The 22,136-nt window shown below is 46.3% G+C and overlaps 1 protein-coding gene across 3 annotated transcripts in view; it reads right to left on the bottom strand.

Annotated features, from left to right (window-relative positions):
- The window catches only part of LOC138774370 (cleavage and polyadenylation specificity factor subunit 6-like), a 50,847-nt gene extending 30,175 nt beyond the window's left edge, over positions 1-20,672 (bottom strand). Inside the window, exon 1 of one of the 3 annotated variants that reach the window (XM_069955165.1) lies at positions 20,649-20,672. The gene's annotated coding sequence lies outside the window, so the exon portion shown is untranslated. Of the gene's footprint in view, positions 1-18,404; positions 19,012-20,648 lie in introns of those variants that run through there. The other 2 variants (XM_069955163.1, XM_069955164.1) reach the window with 2 other exon arrangements.
- Between the last annotated feature and the right edge of the window lie 1,464 nt (positions 20,673-22,136).

Here is a 22,136-nt window from a genome sequence, read left to right on the forward strand (position 1 = left end):
GCCACGGTGCCCCATATCTCTGCCACATCGGCACCATAGGCCTAGCCCCGGATGTCATCACCGTTTAGAGACGCTAAGGAGGGGGTGGGGCCTGCAGTGCAGATGTGGGCAGGAATATGGGGCACCACTGCTATTAAGCCACGACAATAACATGCATTGTTGAGGGGGAGACACCACAAAGAAATCTTTTATACAGCAAGATATGAAATTTCCAGAATATAAGCTTAAAATGTCGTAAATGTCATATAAAGCAAGTTTGCAATTTACATAATTTTTTTTTTACTTACGGAAAACACAGCACCTCCTGTTTTCTGACTCTTTTTTTTCTCAGAAAACAGTCAAAAAACAGGAAGGCCAATGTATGCCCGGCCATCTGAGCGCTCACAGAGAGAAGGTAGTCGTGTGATTGATGGACACATTGAGCCGTGACTCTCTGTACTGGCTGGAATTCCTCGGTTTAGTCTCTTTTTATCAACCAGCACAAGTCAGAAAATCTGTCTTCAGGAGACTGGACCTGGATTTCTAGTAAGTTCAGCTTTGTTTTAGAGCATGATAACAACAAAAATAATGAATGTATATTGCAAACTTGCTTTATAGCCCATCTACTGCTGATTTAGAGTTTGAATCTACTGCTGATTTAGAGTTTGAAAGTTATAACGACAGGGACACTTGAAGAAGGGTGCTGAGAATTCCTTATGTCGAAAAGGGGTGACAATATCACTTTAAGTAAAATTAAAGCAGAGCTGTGACTGGTTAAATGGGTAGTTTACACTAAATTAAGTTTTACTAAGTTTGATAAATCTGGCGCTGTGGCAATGCTTGACCAGAGTATGGAACTGGGAACAAAGAGCACTGCAGTTCCTGACATGAATGTTGAGGTCCACAGAGGAGCCCGTGTCACTCCTTACTGCTGCCACTCGATGGAAATGGATGTACAAACAAAAATGTATACATTAAGGCCCAATTCACACATCCGCAGCCGTCTCCAGATCTGCAGACCTATAGCTATGGACAAGACTACAAATGTGCATCCACGACTGTGTGCAAAGCTTCAGTGGAAGTTGTAAAAAAATGGACAGTGGTGGACAGCGGGCAGCCTGGGAATTAGCAGCTGCAACAGAGCGGGCAAGTACCTCTGTTATGTCCCCTGTAGACCTGGCAGCATCACAGATTAGCTGTTTACGCCGGACAACCCCTTTAATGACTGCAGACCAGAAACAGTAAAATCTTTCGAAGAAGAAAGTAGTTATAACTGAAAAGGCTCACCTTATAGGGTTGCCCTAAGTGCACAACACCAATTTGCTCATAAAATCAATGTTCGAATGCAGACTGGTCCCCCTGAAATGTCTGGAGCCCAATATAGACTGTTGCCAGAAGATGAGCATAGAAATAAATGTGGGGAATGCAGTGTTATCAGTGTGTGCAGTGTTAGCTATAAACTCATAAAACAAGTGTATAAAATTAAACAGAAGGAGGCAAAGCCGATTATAAATGCTGCTAGAGCCTCAAAAGAGGAAAAAAAAAATAGCAAAATCTGTTAAGGAGGGAAATAAAACCTTCTTCAGGTATATTAGTGACAGATGATTAGTGACCCCCTCCCTTCTGGGGCGTAGAGTATTCCAACATGATAACGACCCCAAACACATCGCCAAGATGAACATTGCGTTGCTAAAGAAACTGAGTGTAAAGGCGCTGAACTGGCCAAGAATGTCTCCAGACCTACACTCTATTGGGCATCTGTGGGGCATCCTGAAACGTAACGTGGAGGAGCGCAGGTATTCCAGGGAATTCCAGATCGATTCCCTGGAATATCCTGGCCCCATATTCCCAGGATCGCAACTATGCACCTGGGATCACAGGCATCACGATCGAGCGAACTGCTTTCGGACCAAAAGTCCGAACAGTTCGCTCATCTCTAGTCACGAGCGGGCGCTTTCAGATTAGCGGTAAAATCCACTGCTAATTCGGAAGTTTGGGTCTCCATGGATACAGAGATGCAATTACTCGATAATGGGTGCGACCCCCATTAGATCCAATGGGGATTGCGCACATTATTGATTGATTGTATCTCTGTATCCATGGAGACCCGAAGTTCCGAATTAGCAGTGGATTCCACTGTACACTTTAAGGCAGTGCTGAAAAATTATGAAGGCTACAAAAAATATTGACCCTTTGGGCACAATCTGGCCATTTTCACTTAACCCCTTAACGACATCGGGCGTAAACTTACGCCCTCGCGCCCTGGTACTTGGCGCATCAGGGCGTAAATTTACGCCCGATGTTTCCCCGATCGCTGCGTGTTCACACACAGCGGTCGGGGAAGATGGCCTGCTATAAATCATAGCAGGCCATCATAGCTTCTCGGCACAGGGGGTGGTTAACACCCCCCGTGCTTACGATCGCCGCTATAGGCTGATCAATTCAGATCAGCCAATAGCGGCGATCAGAACCTTTCCGGGTCATCGGCGACCCGATGACCCGGAAAAAAATGGCGGTCGGTGCTGTCCGAGGACAGCACCGACCGCCATTACTGTAAAAAGTAATGGTGATCGCCGTGCCACCGGCCCGATCGCCGTGAACGGCCGGCTGGCCGTTCACGGCGATCGGGCCGGTGGCACGGCGATCAGAGTCCCACAAAATAGTAAATACCTGCCCTGGACCCCTCAGCTAGGTAGCCGAGGGGTCCAGAGCAGGTATTTGTACATTACTCACCTGTCCCGGGCTCCTGATCGGCGTCTTCCGGGTTCGCGGCATCCTCGTCTTCGTTCGGGTCTTCGGCTTCTTCCGTGACGTCACGTTCGGCTTCTCTCGGCTATTTTCGGCTCCAGCGTCGTCTCTTTCCGTATTTTGCGCTCTGCTGCCCTCTAGCGGCTGATATGTGTAATACACTTATCAGCAGCTACAGGGATGTTCAGAATGTAGAAATTTTTTTTTTTTTTTTCAAATTTTTTTTTTTCCTATTTTCCGCACCCTATCGCCGCTGAGTGTTGATCAGCATCGCACGAAAGTGCGCTGCTAATCAGCAACTCCTCCTTTTTGGCGTAGGGTGTTTTTTTTCTATATTCTACTGCCACAGTCTGCTAATAAGTGCCGCACATAAGTGCGGCATTTATCAGCAACTCCTTTGTTGGCGTAGGTTTTTTTTTTATACTTACTGTAAAAAAACACGTAAAAAACACTACATTACACCACACTACATTGAATAAAGTTTGACACTACACCACTACATACCCCATATACCAATCCCCGTATAAAGATGGCCCCCAGAGTGTTTTCGGCGTCAGACGCATACATTATTATTGCCTCCGACACCGAAACAGCCAGTGAGGATGAATGGGGGGATCCTTCTTTCCTCCATTCATCCTCATCATCCTCATCATCCAGTGACGTGTCTGGGGGGTAGCGTAGCGTACGCTGCCCCCCAGACACGTCTTTTCCGCCAGTACCGTCCCAATAAGAGATGACGGTATGGTGTGAAATTCTACAAACTCTGTGAGCATACCTCAGGGTACTCTTACAGATTTACTGGGTTCACACACTGTATACTTCAGGCAGTATTTGGTCCTCAAGTCAGGTCCTCATAGCAACCAAAACCAGGAGTGGATTGAAAACACAGAAAGGCTCTGTTCACACAATGTTGAAATTGAGTGGATGGCCGTCATATAACGGTAAATAACTGCCATTATTTCAATATAACAGCCGTTGTTTTAAAATAACAGCAAAAATTTGCCATTAAATGACGGCCATCCACTCAATTACAACATTATGTGAACATAGCCTTTCTGTGTTTTCAATCCACTCCTGGTTTTGGTTGCTATACAGCCTCACAAATACAGCCTCAAATATACATAGTGTGAACCCAGCCTTAGGGTACGTGCACACTGCGGAATGGCGAAGGATAACCCTTTGTGCATTCCCAGCTGGCACCCGCCGGCGGACTGATGCGGGCGCGCGTCTCCATCCGTGTCATAGACTCCATTCTATGCACGGGCGGAATCCGTCGTCCATCCAAAGAATGAACACGTTGGACGGAGAGCGGAATCCGTCCGTGCATAGAATGGAGTCTATGACACGTGTGGAGACATGCGCCTGCATCAGTCCGCCGGTGGGTGCCAGCTGCGGAATGCACGAAGGGTTATCTGTCGCGATTCCGCAGTGTGCATGTACCCTTAGAGTGTATGAAGGAAGGGACACCCGAATCCAGCCCCAGATGCCCCCCCCCCATCCTCGGAGTTAGTGGGAAGATCGTCCGGGAACTGATCTTCCCACTGCTGGATAAAGGTCACCACCTGTACGGGGATAACTTTTATACCAGCACCCCCTCTTCTGGTCCCTCGCTGCCCTGTAGCTTGCGGCACGATCCGAACATATCAGAAGTAGTAATAGCGCCCTAATATTTAGCAGCCATGGAGCGGACCCAGCGCTTCTGGATATGAAGGACCCCGTATCGCACCAGGACAACATTTTCCAGGTGACGTCCCCCACACTGGAGAAAGGGAGACCACAGAAGAAGTGCAGAGTGTGGGGTAACAGGGGGATCAGGAAGGACGCCATTTTCCAGTGTGACACCTGTCCTGATCCCCCCGGCCTCTGCATACTGGATCGCTCCAAGGCGCACCACACGTCATCGGGGTTCTACATTATCTAAATTCTGTCCCTTATTCCTATTTCAGGGGTCACGTTGATCCGGGGATTATTCTGATCGCCATTATGGAGTCGGGAAGGAATTTTTCCCTGTGATGAGGCTACTGTCGTCTGCCTTACGAGGGTTTTTTTTTGCCTTCCTCTGGATCAACACAGGTTGAGTTTGATGGACACCTGTCATTTCCAACCTTATAAACTAATAATTGGCCTAATTCCCCCAAATAAATTAGAATTGTCCCTTTTCCCCAGCTAAATAGGTATGGCCGCCATTCCCATTAGAGGATGCCATGATGCAATTACAAAGCCTCTGTGCGGCCAGGACAGTAGAAACCCCCCACAAGTGACCCCATTCTGGAAACTACACCCCATAAGGAATCTAAGAAGGGGGGCAGCGGGGATATGGCCCCCTGGTGACGGCCACATTTGGGACGTGAAAATGAAAAAAATTGTATTTTTTATTTTCTCGGCACATGTTCTACGTAAGTGCCCGTCACCAGTGGGGTCCATATGCTCACTGCACCCCTTGTTAGATTCCTTATGGGGTGTAGTTTCCAGAATGGGGTCACTTGTCGGGGGTTTCTACTGTCCTGGCAGCACAGGAGCTTTGTAATTGCGACATGGCCTCCATCCTCCATTCCAGCCTCTAAATGGCGCTCTGTCCCTTTGGTGACTTGCCCTGTGCCCATATGGCACATTATGCCCACATGTGGGGTATTTTCGTACTCAGGGGAAACTACCCTACACGTTTTGTGTTCATTTTCTTTTTTAACCCCTTGTGGAAATGGAAAAAAATCAAGGCTAGACCAACATTTAGTGTAATTTTTGTAAAATTTTTACTCTAAATCATTAATCTTGTCATGTTTTTTCATTTTCACAAGGGGTTAAAAGATAAAAAAAAACATTTAATGTGTAGAGCAATTTCCCCTGAGTACGGAAATACCCCACATGTGGACATAAAGCGCCATGCGGGTGCAGGGTAAGCCTCCGAAGGGACGGAGCGCCATTTGGTTTTTGAAGGCTGGATTTGGATGGAATGGATTTCGAGGGGCCATGTTGCATTCAAAAGGCCCCTGTGTTGCCAAGACAGTTGAAACCCCCCACAAGTGACCCCATTATGGAAACTGCACCCCTCAAGGAATGTAACAAGGGGTGTAGTGAGCATATGGACCCCACTGGTGACGGACACAAATGTGGAACAATGTGGCGTGAAAATGAAATATTACATTTTTTACACTATAATGTTGGTTTAGCCTTGAATTTATCATTTTCACAAGGGGTTAAAAGAGAAAAAAACACACAATATGTGTAGAGCAATTTCCCCCGAGTCCGTAAATACCCCACATGTGGACATAAAGCGCCATGTGGGTGCAGGGCAAGCCTCCGAAGGGAAGGAGCGCCATTTGGATTTTGGAGGTTGGATTTGGCTAGAATGGATGATGAACGCCATGTCGCATTTACAGAGCCCTCGTGCTGCCAAAACACTGGAAACCCCCCACAAGTGACCCCATTCTGGAAACTACACCCCTCAAGGAATCTAACAAGGGGTGCAGTGAGGATATGGACCCCTTGATGATGGGCACATTTGTGCCATGAAAGTGAAAAAATGAAATTTTTCCCTTTCACGTCACATTGTTCCACATTTGTGCCCGTCACCAGTGGGGTCCATATGCTCACTGCACCCCTTGTTAGATTCCTTGAGGGGTGTAGTTTCCAGAATGGAATCACTTGTGGGGGGTTTCCAGTGTCTTGGCAGCACGAGGGCTCTGTAAATGCGACATGGCCCTTGAAATCCTTTTCAGTGAAATTCAGCTTCCAAAAGCCAATTGGCGCTCCTTCCCTTTGGAGGCTCGTCCTGCGCCCCCTTGGCACTTTATGTCCACATGTGGGGTATTTCCGTACTCGGGAGAAACTGCGCTACACATTTTTTGTCTTTTTTTGCCTCTTATCCCTTTAAGAAAATGAAAAATTGAAGGCTAGAACAACGTTTTAGTGTAAAAAATAAATTTTTCTTTTTTCACGCCATATTGTTCGGAAAATCTGTGAAGCACCTGTGGGGTGCAGATGCTCACCGCACCCCTTGTTACATTCCTTGAGGGGTGTAGTTTTCTAAATGGTGTCCCTTTAGGGGTGTTTTTTAGGTTTTGACACCCCAGAGCCTCTGCCAACCTGAAGTGGTACAGTCAAAAATGACCAAATATAACGGAGGCGTTGAAATTCACTAGGCGCTCCCTTATATCTGAGGCTTGTGGTTGCGTCAAATAGCGCAATAGGGCCACATATGGGGTATTTCTATAAACTGCAGAAACGGGGCAATAATTATTGGGGTGCATTTCACTGGTAATAGGTTTATAATTATGAAAAATATTGGATTACAATAAAATCTCTGCACAGAAAATTAAAATTTTCAAATTCCTTACACACTTAGCTTTTATTTCTGTGACTCCCCTAAAGGGTTAAAACACTTTCTGGATGTGCTTTTGCAGAGTTTGGGGGGTGCAGTTTCTGAAATGGGGTGCTTTGTGGGGCTTTCTAACATACAGGCCCCTCAAATACACTTTAAGGCTGCATTCACACTACGTATATTTCAGTCAGTATATGTATATTTCAGTCAGTATATTTCAGTCAGTATTGCAACCAAAACCAGGAGTGGATTAAAAACACAGAAAGGATCTGTTCACACAATGTTGAAATTGAGTGGATGGCCGCGATTTAATGGCAAATATTTGCTGTTATTTTAGAACAATGGCTGTTATATTGAAATAATGGCAGTTATTTACTGTTATATGGCGGCCATCCACTCAATTTCATCATTGTGTGAACAGATCCTTTCTGTGTTTTTAATCCACTCCTGGTTTTGGTTGCAATACTGACTGAAATATACTGACTGAAATATACGTAGTGTGAACGCAGCCTAAACCTGAACAGGTCCCTAAAAATATCTGATTTTGAAATTTTACTGAAAATTTGGAAATTTGCTGCTAATGTTTTAAGCTTCCTATCGTCTAAAAAAAATGAAAGATAGTTTAATAAATGCCGCCAACATAAAGTAGACATGTTGCTAATGCTATTTAATATATAATTTATGTGGTATAACCACTTTCTGTATACGCAAAAAAGTTTCAAAGTTGGAAAAATGCATTTTTTCACATTATTTGGTTTTTTTTCATAAAGATTTGTTATGAGTATCGACTCCAATTTACCAGAAATGTAAAGTACAATATGTCACGAGAAAACAATCTCAGAATCAGCCGGATAGGTAAAAGCATCCCGAAGTTATTAATGAATAAAGTGACACTGGTCATATTCATAAAATTTGTCTCTGTCATTAAGGCCATTTCAGGCTCTGTCCTTAAGGGGTTAAGGGTGTACTCACTTTTGTTGGCAGGGGCTTAGACATTAATGGGTGTGTGATCTATGTTGATTGCACATGAAATTTACACTGTTACACTGCTGTACACTGACTATGTTACATTGTATCACAGGGTCACACAACGGCTGGTGTCAGTGAAGTTTATTTGTTTATTGTGGCGGTACTGTAGTACCGGCCGGAAAAACTTCAATTCTATTGAATTGGGATGTGGGCGCATCCGTCTGCTCCTGCATCCCAATTCACCATTGAACACAATGGAAAGTGCGGCCGGCGCTGCACCCTCTACTGTGTGACCTGTCAGGCTTGCGCAGCTGTTATTCAATGAATAGCGGCCACACAAAAGTGGCACGTGGATCCCGGCCTGAGTGTATACTATGTGTATACACTCCGGCTGGGATTCCCCCTGACTGCAGGACAATATAAGTTTTGTATTAATCACGGCCGTTGTTGCAAATCAGCAACAACGCCCGCGAATAATACAAAACTTTCGTTGTGTGATCATTGCCTAAAAACATTTTACACAAATCACACATCGATCAGCTGAGGAAGGGCCCTCTTAGAATAATTCTTTGAAAAGTGCCATGTTGTCTCAAACTTGGCACTTTAGTGCCTAAAGTATTTATGGCAACGGTGACATAACCAGTCGGGCCAAAAAGCATCTTTGTTTTTTATATATATATATATATATATATATATATATATATATATATATATATATATAGTGTGTGCGTTGAAGCAGCACCTTTCAACGGGTGATAGCACCTTTTTTAAGGAGTCTGTATGATGAACAGCATGTAAGAGGGTAACCATCATGGGATTAAGGCAAAGAGTATGATCCATTATAAGTCTATAGAGCTGGGTGAACTGAGATGATTAACAGCTAGGAGAAGTGCAGTACGCTGCAGTGCACTGCTCCATTCCTTTTTTTTTTATGGTCGGTATGTGGGCTCGTTCCCACTGAGCAAAAGCAGCTGAATTTCTGCGCTGAATCAGCGCTGAAATTTCAGCCGTTAAAATAGGTGCAGAGCTCTTTTCCATTGTGTTGAATGGAAATTCTGCTCTGCAGTTCACACAGTGGAATTTCCGCACTGAACTAATCCGCTTTCCGCCAGAAGAATGAACATGTTCATTCTTCCGCTAGCGGAAGCCTATACAAATCAATGGGGCTCTGATTTTCTGTTTCAGCGCGGATTCAGCGCGGATTCAGCGCGGAATACAAGCGTAATACAAGCGGAAATTACTCGCTGAATCAGCGCGGAAATGGGGAAAAGGGGGGGGGAGGAGGATTCTAGTATATGTTCTGGTATAGTCTAGTTTACTCACCAAATACTCGCTGAATTTCAGCGCTGAATGCATGCGGATTCAGCGCGGATTCCTCGAGTATTCCGCGCTGAATTTGTCAAGAGCTGATTACGAGCTGAACACTTTCCTAGCAGAATACGCAGGGATTCTGCTTGCATTCTGCTTATATTCTGCTCGGAATTCAGCGTCAGTTGATTTCAGGCGGAAATATTTCCTTGCGTAATCCACTCCTTTTGCTCTGTGTGAACGTAGCCTGTTTTAGGAGAAACTCACAGCAGGTTAGAAGACTCTAACCTGCTGTTATGTTCCTGTGGGGTACACAAAGATGAGGTTCAATGTACTTTTCTTACCTTCATCCTCACTGCACTGAGGGTAAGACTACTGACAGTGCACAGTGCAGTGATCTGCCAATCCTCATTATTACAAAAGTGGTGCCCTGCAGTGATTCCACTTCAGATCTTGTTTCTGCAGAGCGGCGGATAAATATTGTGTGCAACATCGCTCCGCCCCTAGCACCACTCAGCCCCGCCCCCATAAGTGACATCATCGCCACATAGGCCCCGCCCCCTCAGCAGCCATTGGAAGGGCCAGCCTAAAGCCCTAGGCCCCACCCCCCTAGATTGCCCCCCACCAATGGCCGCTGAGGGGGCGGAGTGGTGCTAGGGGCGGAGCGATGTGGTACAAAGGGCGCGAGGTCCCACGCACATATACCAATCCACAGGTGATAAAAACAACTTTTTACCAGAACAAGCACCATGAGGTGTGATATAAAATAAGTAATGAAAGCTGTAACATTTACCCTTTACACCTGTGGAGAGCAGTCAAAATGCAAATAGGGGGTGAGAGTGTCACTTTAAGATCTAAATCTGGGACAATTTATGTTTAATATGTTGCTTTAAAAAAACTTATATCACTTTGTTTATTATTAAAAAAATACAGTTTTTTATATTCATATATACTTGAGTTAACTGGCAGCAGTAAAGGGCGACATGGCCCCTCTACTGCCAAAAACATTTGTGTCTGGAATTGCAGTGCTATCTAAGCCCTGCAGTTTCCAATTCCCTGTTCTGTTCTGGCACTGCCGATCAGCGCTATCGCAAGGTAGAGCAGGGTTTATTCCCTCCATGTACTGTATATTCTTATATACAGTACCTGGGGGTTGGGGAAGGCTGCCTGACACAATCGAACAATGATGACAATCACCACTACCTTTGCAGAGGCTACGGGACACCGCAATCATGTTGGGCAGTCTCCCTTTATGCTGTACATAAGAATATGCAGTACACAGAGGGAACAAACCTAGCTCTGCATAGCGATAGCATTGTTTGGCAGCACTAGAACACAGTAGAGGATTGGGAACTGCAGGGCTTGGACACACCTGACACAAACGCTGGTTGCCACAAAGAGGCTGTGATGCCCCTTACTGCTGCAAGTTAATGTAAATATATATGTGAATATAAAAACTATACATACAAAGTAATATAACTATTAAAGCAATGCATTAGAAAAATGGGTCTCTAATGGGGCCTAATTTCCCCTCCTGTTTTTCTGTAACCCTCCCAGAGTTTTGAAAAATTTAATGAGCACATTGGCCCATATTTATTAATCTGTGTGAAACAAAATCTGGTGTAATGTGCACATAGCATCCAATCACAGCCCATGTTTTGTTTTACCAGAGCTAATTAGAGTATAAGAGCTAAGCTGTGATTGGATGCTATAGGTTAATTAAACACGATTTTGCTTTACACAAAATCTAGGCTATTGGTATGAAAGTAAGAAAAAATGGCTAACTCACATCCCCCAGTCCTCGGCAGCTCCCAATCTGAAGTAATCTGGTCATTGCCCGACACAGCTTCTTCCTACTCCATGTCGAGGGCCAGTCGGGCATTAATGAAATCATTCCAGGGCCGCATGCTGTGCGCGGCAGTTAGTAGCATGGATTTGCAGCACCTGGGGCAAGGCAAAGTATTGTTTACCTAGTGCCCCAACTATTGTAGTTAACCCCCAGTGATGCCCCTGGTAGTCTAGTTAACCCCCAAGTCATGCCCCTTGTAGCCTAGTTACCCCCCCCCTAGTCATGTCCCTGGTAGGCTAGTTAACCACCCCCCCCCCAGTCACGTCCCTGGTAGCCTTATTAACCCCCCCAGTCATGTCCCTGGTAGCCTAGTTAACACCCCCCCAGTCATGTCCCTGGTAGCCTAGTTAACACCCCCCCAGTCATGTCCCTGTTAGCCTAATTAACCCCCCAGTCATGTCCCTGGTAGCCTAGTTACCCCCCCCCCCCAGTCATGTCCCTGGTCGCCTAGTTACCCCCCCCCCCCAGACATGTCCCTGGTAGCCTAGTTAACTCCCCAGTGCCTGTCCCAAATAAAAAAATAAACATCTCACTCACCTTTCCTCTGCTCCTATGCTACCCAGGTCCTCTTCTCTCCCCTCTAGCTCGTGCCCGTCTTCCCCTGCAGGCGGCGCGCGATGACGTCATTTCATCGTGCGACGCCTTCAGGGGAAGACGGGCACGAGCTAGAGGGGAGAGAAGAGGACCTGGGCAGCGTGGAAGCGGAGGAAAGGTGAGTGAGATGTTTATTTTTTTTATTTGGGACAGGCACTGGGGCCCGCAGGAGAAGGAAGACGTGCGCCGCTCTGGTGGGGAAGGGGATGGCACTCACAGCATCCTCCTGTGCCACAGACACAGTAAGATGCTGTGAATGCGGGCTCCTGTCCCACCAGAGCGCCGCGCACATCACAGGAGAGCCGCAGGCCACATCGGGAGGTCCCAGGAGCCGGATGCGGCCCGCGGGCCGGAGGTTCCCCACAGCTGTTTTAAGACAAGCAATCTCAGCTGTAACTCCCTACTAAGCCTCAGTCAGTGTTTGGCTTAAGCAGGAACAAGAAGATGTCAAGGTGAGTATGACTTTTTTATTTTATTTACACCAGCCCCAGCCATATAAAAAAAATGTATGTCCCCCGGCAACCCCTTATACTAATGTAGGGGCAGTGTCACAATGCTGAGCACTGTGTTAAAAGGGAGCAATACTGGGCAATATTGGGCAGAGGAAGTAAGGATTATGGCACAGCCGGTTTACAGCCACTGTAAGAGCCCTATTACACGAAACGATAATCGGCCGTATTGGCCCTATGCGGACGATTATTGCTCTGTGTAATAAGCACAACAGTCAGCCGATGACAACAATCATCGGCTGATCGTTTATTTAGGTTTGGACCTATAATCACCGCGCTCAGCCAATAACTGGCCAGGACCACCGCGGCCAGTGATTGGCTGAGCGGCCTGTCAGCTGAGACAGGCTGCTCTGAAGCTGCAGCGCGCGGGAACCGGGAAGAAGCAGACCACAAGAGGAGCCCTGGAGCATGGATTGGTAATGTATACAGTTTAATCAAGGGCTGCAAGGACATCGGTAACAATATCCATGCAGCCCTTGTTAAACGATTATCGGCCTGTGTAATAGGCCCAGTAAACTATCGCCGATCTGCTGTTTACAGTTATGATCGGGCCCCCATCGGGCCATGTAATAGGACCCTAAGACAAGCTGATGAGCTGATACCAAGAGAGTCTTGACTGATCAAAGCAATCAGATTAAACCTGACAACTATATGGCCTACGCTCCTTACCATATAGAATGAGTGGACTGGTAAGATAAAGTGGATAATTACTTGGGTATAACTCCTGTTTTTGCCTACTGTAGTTAAGCCACTATTACCCAGGCTGATCAGCAGGAGCAAGAGAGTGCCGACTTTTCAGACCTGTCAGGGCTCCAGACTAAAAAATTTACCTGGGAGCCATTGGCTCCTAACCTGAAAAATTTAGGCGCCAAATAGAATATTTGGTCGCCAACATTTTAAAACATGTAAAATTAATGTTATGTTACATGGGACTTACTGTGTGCAGAGGCCACGGCAGCCTCCTCCTCCTTTAGATTCTCTCTTTTCTTAGTTTGAAAATGTTCAACATGGAAACTTGCAACTTGACAACCATATACAGTCTGACTCAGTACTTCAGCTTCACTTGGCTAGCCTATTAATGAGGCTTACTCTTCTGAACTTGAACTTAAAGGGAACCTGTCACCCCCGGTGGCGGGGTGACAGGCTCCCAACCCCCCGTTAGAACCCCCTATACTCACCTCATCGCGCCGGGTCCCGCTTCTGAAGATGGTCGGGTCACGAAGATCTCAGCCGCTGCAGCCCGGCGTGCGCTGAGAGAGGAGTCCAACGCTCATAGAGAATGACGGGAGAGTCCAGCGCTCCGTCATTCTCTATGAGCGTTGGACTCATCTCTCAGTGTGCGCGCCGGGCTGCAGCGGCTTAGATCTCCGTGACCTGACCACCTCCAGAAGCGGGACCCGGCGCGATGAGGTGAGTATAGGGGATTCTAACGGGGGGTTGGGAGCCTGTCACCCCGTCACCGGGGGTGACAGGTTCCCTTTAAAAGCTTGCAACAGTCTATACATACTGAGCTAGACTTATGACTGCAGCCATAGTGACCCCCCACAAGATGTGTATATAGATAGATATATCTCTCACCTAGTGACTAATGCAAGTGACCCCCTACAATACAGACACCTGAGGGGCCCTGATAATAATAATTGTGCATATATCTATCTCCCAGTGTCTGCAGCCAGTTTGCCCTACACTTATAGATGGCCCCCTCCCCTTATAGATGACCCCCTCTACCCCCATTATAGATTCCCCCTCCTCCCCCCCATTATAGATGCCCCCTCTTCTCCCCCCTTATAGATACCCCCTCCCCTTATAGATGACCCCCTCTACCCCCATTATAGATGCCCCCTCCTCCCCCCCATTATAGATGCCCCCTCCTCCCCCCCATTATAGATGCCCCCTCCTCCCCCCCATTATAGATGCCCCCTCCTCCCCCCCATTATAGATGCCCCCTCCTTCCCCCCATTATAGATGCCCCCTCCTCCTCCCCTTATAGATGCCCCCTCTTCTCCCCCCCTTATAGATACCCCCTCCCCTTATAGCTAGCCCCCTCTCCCCCCCTTGAAGATGGCCCCTCTTCTCCCCCCATTATAGATGCCCCCCCCTTCTCTTCCCCCCATTATAGATGGCCCCTCTTCTCCCCCCATTATAGATGCCCCCCCTTCTCTTCCCCCCCTTATAGATGGCACTCTCTTCTCCCCCCATTATAGATGCCCCCCCTTTCCTCTATGCTAAGCAGTATTTAAAAAAAACAAACACACAAACTCACCTGACAACCCGCTCCCCCGGCGATCCTCTTCTTCTTCGGACGCTGTCCCCGGCTGATGCGCGGCTGCCGGGGGTGTCCCGTCCTATCCCCGGCAGCGCGGCGCGTCAGTGAGCTCCCTGTACGCCGCGGCTGTGACTTCTGATACAGGAAGCGTCTCTGACGCGCGCTTCCTGTGCCGGAAGTCAGGGCCCCAGGCAGCTCACTGATGCGCCGCGCTGCCGGGGATAGGACGGGACACCCCCGGCAGCCGCGCATCAGCCGCGCATCAGCCGGGGATACTTAAAGAGACAGCGCGCCGCCGCGGGGGCCAGTCGCAAATGGCGCCCAGATTAATAAATCTGGGCGCCATTTGCAAAATATCAGTCGCATTGGCAACCATTTTGGTCGCCATCTGGAGCCCTGCCTGTGCTTGCACGCTCCTCGTTTCCCGCTTGCTGATGGCGCTATTACACATGCCGACAGCGAGAGGGTAAGAGTGTTGGGGCTCTCTGAATGATCTTTAGATAGGAGATAGCGGCCCATAGGAGATAGCAAAGGTGTGCTCCCGCCACTCCTATTACAAAGAGCAACAGCCAGCAGACCAATGTTATCGTTAATTTTTTTTTTAACATGTTGAAAGACAAAGATCAGCCATCAATGTGCGTGTCAGCTGATCGTTGCCTTTTAACAGTAGCTATTACACCTAGGGATTATCGGCTGTATCGGACGATAATCGTTTGGTGTAATAGGGCCTTAAAGCATACAAGAGATAACATTTTGTTCTGTAAATATTCAGTACCATATTATCTAAAATGACTATAATATTGCTGCTGCAGTTACAATGATCACTGTCATTTCAAACATATTTCCACCATTTGATAGCCTAAGTGATTTCTGATATTTTCTCCCGTCCCGCTGCCGTTTCCTGGTCTGAGCTGCGGCTTGAGACATGACATCTCAAGGTAGCTCAGCAATTCAGCAATCGTAGCGGGGTCCAGCCTTGGCTGCTGAATGGCTGAGCTGCCTTGAGACGTCACCCCCGGGGGAGAAATGATTTCATGTCACAACTTACTTCTCGTTGTCGGGCTCCGGGATCTCCGGGGTGTCAGACACTGATTGGCTGAGCAGCCAGTTGATCAGACGGGACAGGCATTTTCCCCCGAGTCGTGACAACCCGGGGGAAAATGACATCCGGCATGGGTGCCAAGGCCACTCCAGCCGCTCAGGCTAGGTTCACACTGCGTTTTCAGCATCCGTTTAACGCATCCGTTTTTTGCAAAAAACGCATGAAAAACGGATTGCAAAAAACGGATTCATTTGTGTGCATCCGTTTTTCCATTGACTTCCATTATAAAAAAAAACGGATCCGTTTTTTTTGGCGGACCAAAACGGACCAAAAAACGTTGCTGACCCTATTTTTCTGGACGTTAAAAAAGACGGATCCGTTAAACGGATGCTGAAAACGCAGTGTGAACCTAGCCTAACCGCAGGCACAGGGAGAGGTAGTTTGTTAGTTGAAATCAATTATGCAGCTACCAGCACTGGACCTGAGGAGGTAAGAGCATGTTAGGCAAGAGCTAACAGGCCTCCCTGCCTGTCAATCACCCTGCAGAGACTAGTCACAGCCCAGATGACTAGTTCATGGCCTTGCACGTGGAATTAAAAAGCATTTTACCTGACACGATGCCTATGAAGCCCGGAACTCCCGACACCATAGGAGACCCAGCTGCGAGGTCTGTGCAGCCGTTCTGGGAGCCCAATAAGCTGAGTGGTTCCCTTTAAAGCGAATGGACCACTAGTTCATCACTTTTTTTGTTATTTACATGAATAGACAGGTGCCAGTGCGAGAATGGTGATGCCGTAGTCTTTTTACTGAATCGCCGCCCGGTTCCCGCACATGGCGCCGGTCTGTTACCGAGCTCTGGCTCGACATGAACACTTGGGTAAGGCCTGCGATCTGCCCTCCCCTTTGAGACACTGCTCCACTGATTCTAATGGAGCCGCATCACAAAGGGGGGGGGGGGTTCCGTCACATTGGGGGCCTGGCGGGCCCAGCTCTAGTGCTTTATGCCCTGCCGAAGCCTGGTGATACACTGGCGCTGTGAGCAGGAAGTGGATGACTGTTCAAAAAAAGGACCACTGCACCGACATCTCCACGCCGGCGCTGGTCTATTCATGTAAAAAACAAAAAAGCGATGTCCCGGTGGTACATTCACTTTAAACAGAAATAGAAACACAATGTAAGGTAAATAAAGTAACAATAAATTTGAATACAAAAATTTAAGAAACAAATTTACAAAACACAGATAAAAGTACCCAAATAAACCAATTAATCAAATAAAAAATAAAAGCCATAAAAATAATTGACAAATAAATATTTTTAAATAAATAAAAATAATTAATTAAAAGTTGATATACAAAAAAGGAAAAATTTGAAAATGGATTAATAATTAAAAGGCTAACATATAATAAAAAGTAATAAAGTCAATAAAGTAATAAAAGTAAAAAGGTGTTAATACTTTGCAAATAATATTGAATTAAAAAAACAAAAACACTATAAACAAATTGCAAGAAAAAGTACCTGGGAAAACTCGTCAAAGTAATAAAAATAATCCTTCATTTTAAATATTTCAAATATACAAATATATTTTTATTGCAATTTTTTTTTTTTTTTTGTGTGAGTGCGTGCGTGTGTGTATGTCCCCCCTCTCTGTGAGCTCTCTCTCTCTCTCCCCGTCTGCTCCTTGTGGCTGAGCGAGGTTCATGTTGCTCTCTCTCTCTCTCTCTACACTGCCAGCCCCTGATGTGATGGCGAAGAAACCCCGTTGACAAGGCACTGCTTTTTCATGACGGTGAGTTTCCCTTTGAGTGTATTATAATTTTGTGATAAAAATTTCAAGGAAAAAAAACACACAACCTCCTTCCTCCCTTCCTTCCTTCGGGGGAGGGAGAAAAAAAAAAGAGACGGGGAAATCTATCTCCAGACAGACGAGGAGCTATAAAAAAAAAAAGAGAAAAAGAGGAGCAAATAATAATAATAAAAAACAGTTGCCAAAAAAGCCAGCATATTAGGTTTCAGCTTGGAGAGCTATTGGCTCCTGCGTCCCCCCCTCTTTACTCCTCTTTATCTTTCTTTTTTTCCTCCGGTATTACAATTCGGCAGCGGCGGAAGAAAAAAAAAGGGGGGTAGAATAATAAAATATTTATCATCGGTGAATATTCTGTTTCCTTTTTCCATTGTGAGCTCCTTTCGTTTCAAGGCCGCCCGATGGGTTTTTATTTCTTCTCGTATGTTTGTGTGGTGGATTTTCGAGGTGCTTTACGTGGCCGAGTTATGTTGGTGTCATAGGAATAAAATAATATATAGTATTATTATACGTTATGTCGCTTAGGGGTGGAGGGAGGACGAGGATCGCGGGGAGGGGAAGAGGTTGTTTCTTTTTTTCGACTCCTTCTTTTTTCCGCCAGAGGTGGTAAAAAAGTAGCCAAGAAAGGTGACGGTGCGACAAGGGAGGGGAAGTTTGTAGTATTTTTTCTTTTGCCCCCAATGCAAATTGAAGAAGGGAGGACAAAAAAAAAAAGGAAAACTCTTCTTTCAATGACTCATTGATCTGAGCTGGGTTAAAATTAGTTTTTCTCTCCCTCTCCCTCTCTCTTTTAACTCCCACTACCGCCATCACCTCCCCCCACCCTCCCCGCCCTGGATCACCACCATCAGGGGAAAAAATAGAAAAAGAAAAATAATCTTTAGCAATCCCCTCCCCTCTTTTTTCCTCTCTCTCTCTCGTCAGTAAAAGCTGCATCGCTTGCTTGCCCACGACGATTTATTTCGAGGTGTCTGTGTGGGAGATGGGAGACGTCGCCTGGCCCCTCGTCGCCGCACTTTACCTCACGGCCGCCGGCTACGCTTGAAATCGACTCCCCGGCTTCCGCTCTGGCCTAGCCGTCCGAAGTCGGTTTAGATTCGGCGTCTCCTCATCTATCGCCATATTTTGCCATATATTTCCATCGTTTTCTGTTTTTCTTCATTTTGGACGATATTTTTACCTCAGGATTTGCGCCTTCCGTAAGGGGAAAACAGACGAAAGAGTCCGGCGCCATTATGGGATATTCGTTACTGTGGTTATGGCGCGGCGGGAATTCACCGGCCTCCTGGTTATGGTGTGTCGTCGTGTTATGGCAGCTCCGCTGTGTCCCTTCAGTTGATGGGGCAAAAGAGACGGCACCTCCATGGGGTGAACGCTGATGCAGCGGTGTTTGTATGGCGGTAGGCTCGTCTTCCTCCTCGTCGTCGTTAACGCGGGCGGGAATCCGCCATCTACCTGACGGGTTGGTTTGTTTATTCGTTTCTCTTATGTTTCCTTGTACATTTTGTGCCGCCTGTATGTGTATTGTTTGTATGGCTGTGTATTTTATGAACATCTTATTAAAATGGCTTCCTCGGGAGCTGTGTGGTGTTTGTATGTGTTGATGAAGACATTTCACATTATTTAATGGGGATTTTCTTTCTGTCGGGATATGTATATGTTGTTTGTGAGGAGAAGGGAAGATGGCGCCGGGTGCTGGCAAACGGCCAGGCGGGTTGGCGCAGTTCACCTCGGCCTCCATTTTATATCCGAGGCTGCTGCTTTCTCAGGGGTGTCGGGCTGTGTAGTACACAAGGGAACTGGGGCTTGTACGAGATGTAGCACTGCCATGTTCTCTGTTTATTGTGTTCTATTGTCCTCTGTTATCAGCCATTTTAGACTCGGGGGAGAGTAAGAGTAGTTTTCTCCAAAGGGGGATACAGATAGATAGTTTACAACAATTGTTTCCCAACCTCTGGTTCTCCGAAGTGTTTCCAAACTACAACCCCCAACATGGAAAGGCTGTCAGGTCATAATGGGAGTTGTAGTTGTGTAAGAGCTGTCTGTCAGGGCATGATGGGAGTTGTAGTTGTGTAAAAGCTGTCTGTCAGGGCATGATGGGAGTTGTAGTTGTGTAAGAGCTGTCTGTCAGGGCATGATGGGAGTTATAGTTGTGTAAGAGCTGTCTGTCAGGGCATGATGGGAGTTGTAGTTGTGTAAGAGCTGTCTGTCAGGGCATGATGGGAGTTGTAGTTGTGTAAGAGCTGTCTGTCAGGGCATGATGGGAGTTGTAGTTGTGTAAGAGCTGTCTGTCAGGGCATGATGGGAGTTGTAGTTGTGTAAGAGCTGTCTGTCAGGGCATGATGGGAGTTGTAGTTGTGTAAGAGCTGTCTGTCAGGGCATGATGGGAGTTGTAGTTGTGTAACTGCTGTATCTCAGGGCATGATGGGAGTTGTAGTTGTGTTACAACTGTCAGATCATGGTGGGAGTTGTAGTTGTGTAAAAGCTGTCTGTCAGGGCATGATGGGAGTTGTAGTTGTGTAAGAGCTGTCTGTCAGGGCATGATGGGAGTTATAGTTGTGTAAGAGCTGTCTGTCAGGGCATGATGGGAGTTGTAGTTGTGTAAGAGCTGTCTGTCAGGGCATGATGGGAGTTGTAGTTGTGTAAGAGCTGTCTGTCAGGGCATGATGGGAGTTGTAGTTGTGTAAGAGCTGTCTGTCAGGGCATGATGGGAGTTGTAGTTGTGTAAGAGCTGTCTGTCAGGGCATGATGGGAGTTGTAGTTGTGTAAGAGCTGTCTGTCAGGGCATGATGGGAGTTGTAGTTGTGTAACTGCTGTATCTCAGGGCATGATGGGAGTTGTAGTTGTGTTACAACTGTCAGATCATGATGGGAGTTGCAGTTGTGTAACAGCTGTCAGGTCATGGTGGGAGTTGTAGTTGTGTAATATCTGACTGTCAGGTCATGGTGGGAGTTGTAGTTGTGTAATATCTGACTGTCAGGTCATGATAGGAGTTGTAGTTGTGTTACAGCTGTCAGGTCATGGTGGGAGTTGTAGTTGTGTAATATCTGACTGTCAGGTCATGATAGGAGTTGTAGTTGTGTTACAGCTGTCAGGTCATGGTGGGAGTTGTAGTTGTGTAATATCTGACTGTCAGGTCATGATAGGAGTTGTAGTTGTGTAACAGCTGTCTGTTAGGGCATGATGAGAGTTGGAGCCCTGTAACACCTGGAAGGCAACAGGTTGGAGATCTAGAAAAATCTATCCGCCATAATCTCTTCTTTACCTCATGTTTGTCCTGTTCCAAGTCCCTCCCATGTAAGTATCAGGTAGATGTGGCAGTTCATGTCCGGTTATGTTTACACACAGTCATTTTAAAGTGTCACTGCCATCATAGAAAACTTTTGATATGTCATAGAGACATGTCAAAAGTTTTGATTGGTCTGGGTTTAAGTGTTCAAACATTGTACTGATCGGAGGAACGAGCCGGGGAACACCACGCTAAGCGCAAACTTCTCCCGACTCTGTGTCACGTGATCAGTTGGGCTTATAATGTAAGTCTATAGATCCCTACTAATTATGCTGACAGAACGGGGAGCAGCCACGCTGCAGCGCGGTCTTCTCTCGGCTTCTTCTCCCGATCGTTATGGGTCTAAACAGACCCGGACCGATCAAACACTTTTGACTTGTCTCTATACCATGACAAAAGTTTCCTATAATGACAGTGACACTTCAAGTATATATTTGAGGGGTCAAACATCTGTTTTTTGCCTAAAAAAACATGTACTGAGGTGTTCAGACGTGGCAGTAATAGCGAATGCGGCACTTGGACTTTATGCTGCTTTAAGGGCACTTAAAACCTTTTGATTTGTTGCTGCCCTTATATAAAACGTAATAAACATCTTAGGCTAGGTTCACACTGCGTTTTCAGCATCCGTTTAACGGATCCGTTTTTTTTAACGTCCAGAAAAATAGGGTCAGCAACGTTTTTTTGGTCCGTTTTGGTCCGCCAAAAAAAACGGATCCGTTTTTTTTATAATGGAAGTCAATGGAAAAACGGATGCACACAAATGAATCCGTTTTTTGCAATCCGTTTTTCATGCGTTTTTTCAAAAAACGGATGCGTTAAACGGATGCTGAAAACGCAGTGTGAACCTAGCCTTAGGGAGAATTTATCATTTATGTGCCTGGCACCTTAGTAAATACGATGTAGTGCATGGGGGTGGAGCTATATTTAAATGAGAAATGACATTACCAATAAATAATGTTAAAGGATAAGTCCAGCAAAAATTTTTATTAATGTATTGTATTGCCCCCCAAAAGTTATACAAATCACCAATATACACTTATTTTGGGAAATGCTTATAAAGGGACTTTTTTACCTGCACTTACTACTGCATCAAGGCTTCACTTCCTGGATAACATGGTGATGTCACTTCCTGGATAACATGGTGATGTCACTTCCTGGATAACATGGTGATGTCACTTCCTGCTCAGTGCCCTGTGGCCCTCAGTGTCCCCCTGCCATCATCCTCTCCAGCAGCCACAGCCCGCACAGCTCTGGGAGTCCGGTCGTGACATCACCATGTTATCCAGGAAGTGACATCACCATGTTATCCAGGAAGTGACATCACTATGTTATCCAGGAAGTGACATCACCATGTTATCCAGGAAGTGAAGCTTTGATGCAGTAGTAAGTGCAGGGAAAAAGCACTTAAAGTGTCACTGTCATGAAATTTTTTTTTGCAGAAATCAATAGTCCAGGCGATTTTAA

This window comes from Dendropsophus ebraccatus, chromosome 15, assembly GCF_027789765.1.
Source record: "Dendropsophus ebraccatus isolate aDenEbr1 chromosome 15, aDenEbr1.pat, whole genome shotgun sequence".
Lineage (NCBI taxonomy): Eukaryota > Metazoa > Chordata > Amphibia > Anura > Hylidae > Dendropsophus > Dendropsophus ebraccatus.